At 41.5% G+C, this 7,448-nt stretch overlaps 1 long non-coding RNA gene across 2 annotated transcripts in view; it reads right to left on the reverse strand.

The window, feature by feature from the left end:
• The window catches only part of LOC116670602 (uncharacterized), an 88,673-nt gene that overhangs the window by 1,620 nt on the left and 79,605 nt on the right, over nucleotides 1–7,448 (reverse strand). The gene's annotated exons all lie outside the window — the stretch shown is intronic.

Here is a 7,448-nt window from a genome sequence, read left to right on the forward strand (position 1 = left end):
ACACACACACACACACACACGCACTTCTACAGTACTCATGTTTACAGAAGGGACAACAGCTTGTTGGAGAAACCTCTCAGGAGCTCTTAGTCCAGGAAGGAGGAGATTCATGGGCATTATAGTGGAGGTCAGCAACTCATATGGTGAAGTGTTCATGCACATATAGCTTCAATAAAATAAATAATGTAATGTATGGTTTCTATGTAAATCATGCAAAAAGATGCTCTGCTTCTGCAAGTGAGTTTTGCTATTATGTTGCAACATTACGTCATAGAGCGTTCCCCGTCAAATAGTGTTTCCCTTAAAATGCGTAGCACCCCATCCATCTGGTTTGGTTCAGGTTCAGGTAGGGGGAAATGTATTGATGTCTTTGATGGCAAAAGTGGAGCAGAGGGCAACGAAAGTGATGGTGGACATGAACGCGAGCTTGCGTTATCCTTGCAAGTTGAAGACATTGTTGATAAAAGGGGTTACACAATGTCAGTTGTGCAGGAATGCTTCAGATTTTACAAAAGATTCAGATTAAGCTAGTCTGCAAAATATGTCGGCGGTTGGTGCCAACCAGGATAGGTAACGCAAAAAATCTTTTCACAGATACTGTCCCAGCCACCACACCAAGTATGAAAATGCGGTCTCATCATCAGTCCACATGCACAGCCTTAGGGTTTGGCCCAAAGTAGTAGTTTGTCTGCTGTTAACATTGCTAGTATTAGCTGTGCCCTGGCTTCTGTACCAAAACAACAATCAATCATGTCGTCTTTTGCGACCATAGCCCCATATGAAAAACATTCCAAAAAAAGAAGAAAAAATAACATGAGCGCTACTTCTTATTGTATAGCGAAAGACACTTGTTTACACATGCACTTGTTTACTTTGTTTGGTTTTGTGCTACCTCTACAAACATTAAAGATACTTTCTTGGCAGGGGTTTACATTTAATGTTGCTTTTAAGTAGTTTTAGGATGTTTACAAAATCAAAAGAAATGTTCAGCAAAGAGAAAAGATTCCAGTCGAAGTACGCCTAGTTATAATGATTGTCTGATGAGATTTAATCATTCTGCATCTTGGTTTCATAAAGAAAGAGAACATTCCCTAATAGGCAACCAAACTGTGCGGCATCCCATGAAGCCACTGGAATCCTGGGCCTGGCTGAACCAGATCCAGTGGGAATTTCTGACCACCTATACACACACAAACACACAATCACAAGTAACATGAACTTGTAATCACAAACACACGTACCAATCAATAGCAGATGCGGTAAGTATGCAGTTACGGTTGAAACACTTAAGTTTGAAAGGTAGAACATGCCTGTTGTCAGTAGCAGGAGAGTGAGACAGAGACCAACGTTAAACTGGTTCATTAAGACAACAGCAACTATAAAAATATCCCCTTAAGTGAAAAATGAAAAACTGAAGGTTGTTGACCACATAGAGATGCAAATGCTCAAGCTGGTTTTCCATTAGCTTGACTTGTTTGAAAGGAATATACATCCCCACACAGTTCGGCCTAGAATCCACGTCTTATGGTAACACAATCTAAAGTGGCTGCAGTAAATCGGCTTCATTCCAACATTTGAACACTGCATATGGGTTATCAAATATGTTTTTATTTATCCAAAAGTACTCTTCAGTGTATACGTTCACAGAACTTATGTGGTGAATGAAATGACTTGTGAACTTTAGTGCCTTCTCTCCTGTAGAAACCCTAAAAGGTTCCACTTCATCATTCGGCTATTCATTCTGTTTGCAATTGGAAACAGCCCTTTACAAATATAAATTGCTCAAAATCTTGGAAACCACACTGAAATTCCGCAAAAGCCTGACCATATCGGTATTAAGCTATAAAGCCATATTGTAGAAAAATGGACCACAGAAAAAGTTTTTTTTTTCACAATGTTTGGGTGATGATGTATGATTCCAGCTCGTGAGGTATTTTTTTTTTATCACTTATTTTTCTTCACGTCTGTCCTCTCTGAATACTAATAGCCCATCTTCTGTGAGCTTTGCTACAGATGCTGGCAGGTCGAGCCTGAAATGATTATCAGAGCCAGATCCCACTGGCCAGCTTTCCAGTAACAGTCCTACATGGAGATGGAACTAGAGCTGGGGCTGGGGCTGAGGCTGGTGCTGGGCTGCCAGGGGATGAACGCTAACAGGCCCAAGAAATTAATACCAGCACTGGGGCCTCACCAAGGTCCAACATCAAGCTCCAGCTGGAGCAGAAGATACAAAATGAATGACTGGCAATGATGTCACGAGACATTCAGTGGCTCGGGGGGTCCTGAGCCACTGATAGTGATGCCTCACCGGGAAATTATTAGTTCCCACTGATGAGCAAACGCAGAGATGGAAGCATAACTTTGTTGCACTCAGAACCTGACAGGCAACTTCTGAGAGATTTGAATTTTCAAATTTTCAGCACAGTGAAATATGTAAAAAATATATATATGTATAACACACGAAAGATAATCAGTCTGTGTAATTATCAATCATCCTTTTGTCTCAGTTAATCACATTTCATTCAAACTTAGAAAATTGTTATTTTAAACATTATTAACTTGTTGTGCAGCAGAACAACAACACATCCTCAAGTCACCCTGACGACAGGGAGGAGAAGTTTGACCACGAGGAAGAGTTTAAGCTGAACCACAGCTCCCAAACCAAACCACCGCTTTCTGACAATTGTTATTACTAAATCATATTAAGTAAAAGTTGCCCAACATTTAATTCAGTTTGACACAACAAATAATCACCCCCATTGGGAAATTAGAATAATATGAGTTATTGGACAAAACCTGATGAGAAAACGACTTGATAAGATACAGAAGACTGTTTACTTTAGGTTCATCATGTATTTCACATATTTTGTCCTCCGTCATCCAGTTAGAGGAGAGAACGGTTATTTTATACTGTAAAAAAAATAAAAAAAAATAACGTCACAGCACAGTTGCTTTCTATCAGTGCACATTTGCAAAGAGTTAAGTGTTACCATCGTCTGTGTGTAATGAGCTCTAGAGACAGTCCAAGCAGTGGATGGGCTTAAATCTTGACCCTGTGAGTCTAATCACAGCAATGATGGTTTAAACATCAGGAAATCATTTACATTGCTTTGGCTCATGGGTTGTTTCAAAGTATCTTAGCAAAGTTATGATAACACAAGACTGCTCTCTCTCTCTCACACACAAACACACACACACACACACACACACACACACACACGTCTGTATGATCTGACTCATAATGTGGTTTCTTAATGCTATACTGCCTTTGAGGGACTTCAATAGATTATTGAACTATTTCATTTCAGAGCTTCTGTAGAAAAAATAGACACATTTTAATCAGTTGACTCCATTATTCAAAATAACAGCATGTATGTCTGCCTTCTAACTAATTTTGAAACTCCATAATTGACTTGTAATGAATCAGTATTAAAACATTTTCAGCGATAAAGAACTTCAAGTGGCAAGAAACAATTAATCAGCTCAGTATTTCATGTAACACTAATAAATCAAGACAAATTCCTGTCAAAGAAACGATGGCCAACATGTTTCTTGTTCCCATAAATATGTTATCCTCAGTTATGCCAAACTTGGAAGGCATCCAACTTGAGCCACGATGAGACAACATATTTTGTGTGGGCTAGCTAATAATGTTTTGCCCCCCACTGCATCTTTCTGTTCCTGCCCTGGAAAAAAAAAACTTAGAGTAGGAGGAATTCATTTACATTAAAAGGAAACATTTATTTTGCCATGGAAGAATTGATCCATAGTTTTAAGTAAAACTGTAAAAAGAAAGACCTTTAGCTAGCCTAGTTTACTGTAGGATAAAGACCAACCCACACGTTTAATGGAAACAGACGCCGAACATTCAGCTGGAGAACAAATACACAAAACAGCAGAGCTTCTGCTTTCTTTTTCCACTCCACTTTGCTTTTTTTTAACCGCCTAACACTCCCTGATGGCGTATCATCCTAAAACTGACCAGGCTTGAAATATGACAAGTTTAATACGTCCTACATCACCGTTGAGCATGATTGAGTTACTAGAGCAACAACTGGCCCGTCCAGGGCTGCAGTAGAGCCTGTGGAGCAGCGGTGTGAACATAACCTCTTGTCAAAAGGGTTCAAACCCAGAAGGAGACAGAGGTCTGAAGGAGTGGGGAAAGCGGGAATTAAAAGAGTAAAGGAAGGAGGTTTCCCGGTTTGCGCCTCACAGGCATTCAGGGCAGAAATTCTGGTGACAGGTAAGGAGAAGGGGACTGGCTGGTTGATGCTGTTGCAGTGTGGGTGGGTGGGCCACCAGGGGAGGCAGAGAGAGAGGAAGCGCGGGCAGGAGGGAGGGCAGGCCTACCGGCGCTGTCACCAGCCCTGGCGTGTTTGGATAAGACCCATGGAACATGTGGGGGAATCAGCATGAGGCATCACACCTGGAGGAAAAGACAACTAAATCCAGCCCCCAGTACAGCGGGCCCCGGCTCCACCAAGTCTAGCCAGCATCTGGAATGGATATCTAAAGAAGCAGCCGACTTCACAGCCCCTTCACTGGTGCTTCTAACTCTACCTATGTTAAATAAATAAAAAATACATACAGTGAAAAGTAGCGGTAAAAATAAAACAAAAGTCTCACTGAGGATTTGTGTTTATAAATACATGTTTTTCAAAGTTTCTCTTTGTGCACTGTATCCCATCTGCTTGGCATAATGTGTACTTTACTGTTGATAAAATAATATTTTTTCCACTTATAGTTGCTAGATTGCCTTCACCCCCAATATGCTTCCGCTTGACTCTTCATGGCTTTAACAAGTGTACAGATGCCAGTTTTTGGTTACAGGAGCTTCAGTCTGGTTGGCCATCTTTCAGCATGTTGCACTTTAAAAAAGGAACAATATATCCATTCAAGTCAAAATACTATCTTAATATCCTGAGGTGTATTCTTTATATTTCAGGTTTGAAAAAGTCTAAAGCAACTGGTATACATCACTTTCCTGAACTGGAATTTAAAATTGAGCATCCTTGACTATTGATGAGAAAGCACGACTGATATCCATAAAAGGTGACTAAAACAGCAACCCACACCCATCAAGACACACCAAGAGCAGCATGATGCCACGTGCGTGTGTGCGTGCGTGTGTGCGTGCGTGCGTGCGTGCGAATTGGGTTTGTAAGGGGCCAACCAGCCGTGTTGTGACTGGAACAATCCCGGCCACAATGTTTGTTTACACAGAACCGCTCACTCACCCAAATAATCAGAAGCTGTGGGCCTTTCTAATCCCCACACAAAGTCAATGGAGCCAGGTTGAGCTGGCGACAGCCCCGATAAGATACTCAAACACATCCTAGTGATCTGCGAGCCGTGGCCCCTCCTTCCCACACCCTCTGTCCCCTTTGTTTCTTCTATTACAATTCCCAATGTGACAAGGATTTGAAGTTCACGGGTCACATTCAGCCATGGACCGGCTTGGCAATACGGCTGAAATTCTTTGTCTCCATTTACCTAGCTGGTCAGTTTAATTTTGTTGTCTCATTCGTTTTTTCACATTCTTGCAGTTTGACGTACAAGTCAAAGCAAGCTGCCGTGGTCTGGAAAAAAAACACCCACTCGCTCGCAGAGGAATGCAAATTTGAAATAGTGTATTGTTATGGTTTTGGCTAAGTTGGTACTCGCTCGGCAAATCCTAGTGTATGAGTGTGATCCTATATGCGTGTGTATGTGTGTCCGCTGATAGAGGTATGTGGTAAAACATTCATTAACATTCCATTCATGACCTCAGTATTATGTCCACAGTGAAGGAGAGCATATATTTGCCTTTCACACCTCTTGCACGGAATGAGGGAAATGATAGAGCATTATGTGTGTCAATGTGTGTATGTGTGTGTGAATGAGATAGAGAGACAGAAAGAGGGAGAGGGTGAGCAGGAGAGAGCAGTGGGGAGAGGGATAAAACACAGCTCACTGATACAACATAATCTATCTGGAACCATGTCTCAATATCACAATATTTCACACATTTACGTATCACAAATTTGGCAGTGGCAGCCTTCTCCTCAGATCAGTGGAGTTATTTCTGCCTTGTATACTGGATGCTGCAGGACCAAGATACAGTTTGCAACGGCACAGATGGGAGAGGCTATAGCTTTGGTACCACAGTATCGCATGCAAAAATGTTTGGTATGTTTTAACACAGATAAAGCTGACATATTCCGAGGCGTTTCGCAGACAATACCCATGAAGGAACAATCTCCCATCTGGCAGTGCAGTCTCTCTGAAATCCTCTCTGTCATGCTCAATGAGAACGGGAAAGACAAAACATTCTCCGTCTGTATATCAGACCTTATCAAGGCTGTACCTTGAGCCTCGCTGGATATCAACAACACATCACCCCGCAGGCTAAAAATCCTGCACTTTACGTTATAGTTTGAATTTATAAACATCTCTTCACGGTTTGATGCTACACAGAAACAGTTTATGCATTTATCCTCAGGGTATAAGTTTGGGATTGGATGGCAGCATTGCAGACGAACCGCACAGCTCTTAAAGCACATGTACAATTTCCTGGTCAGGATCAAATCGATCAGCTTTACACTGTGTCCTCTCCCTTACCACGTCTCAGTAAAGAAGGATTACTTTCTGAGGCCGGTTTAGCCACTGCCTTTATGAGAGGAATGTCAATGAAGTCACTGCTGTACTGCTTCTCTCCACATGATGGTGCAGAGGACAAGTCTCCCCCTGGACGGCATGAAAGCTGACATTTCCCTTTAGGCTCTTAAATATGCATGTCCACTGCACACAGATGGACACATGCTCAAATTCTGCGGCTTTAGAGGTGGGGAAAAAGGGATTTCTGATCACTTTCAACTACATCTAAAGATCTGCCATGCAATACATACAAATATACATAAATAGTTATCTGACAATGTGAAAGTGACATGTATGTAAATGGTTTGGATTTCACAGGAAGTAAACAATATCCAAATAATCACTGTTTATTAATTAATAATCTGCAATGAACAGATTCATGTTTTATAAAGGCTAATATTGAGTGGTCAGCACAGCACATCAATGCCTTGCCTAGTTTTATTACACATATCTGTATTAATAAATTGCATTCATTTACAGCTGTATGCACATTGTATCCAAACATTAGAATAATCTTCCTGCAGTATGACGTTGCTGTCTTTTGGTCAGTGAACAAAGAGCTGTGCCATCCAATATGGCATACAATAGGTGCCTGTGTGCGTGTGCCTATTTGTGTGCAAGCGTATTCTTCCTGTCTGTATGCAGACACACCTGTACTCTCTGTCATGATGTTATCAGACCCTAAACACCTGCTCCACAGTCTAAGGTCACCAACTACATAAAACTGCCTTCTAGCACAGAGAGATGGGCACCTGAAAATACCCTCTGTGTGTGTGTGTGTGTGTGTGTGTGTGTGTGTGTGTGTGTGTGTG

This window comes from Etheostoma spectabile, chromosome 20 (genome assembly GCF_008692095.1).
Source record: "Etheostoma spectabile isolate EspeVRDwgs_2016 chromosome 20, UIUC_Espe_1.0, whole genome shotgun sequence".
Lineage (NCBI taxonomy): Eukaryota > Metazoa > Chordata > Actinopteri > Perciformes > Percidae > Etheostoma > Etheostoma spectabile.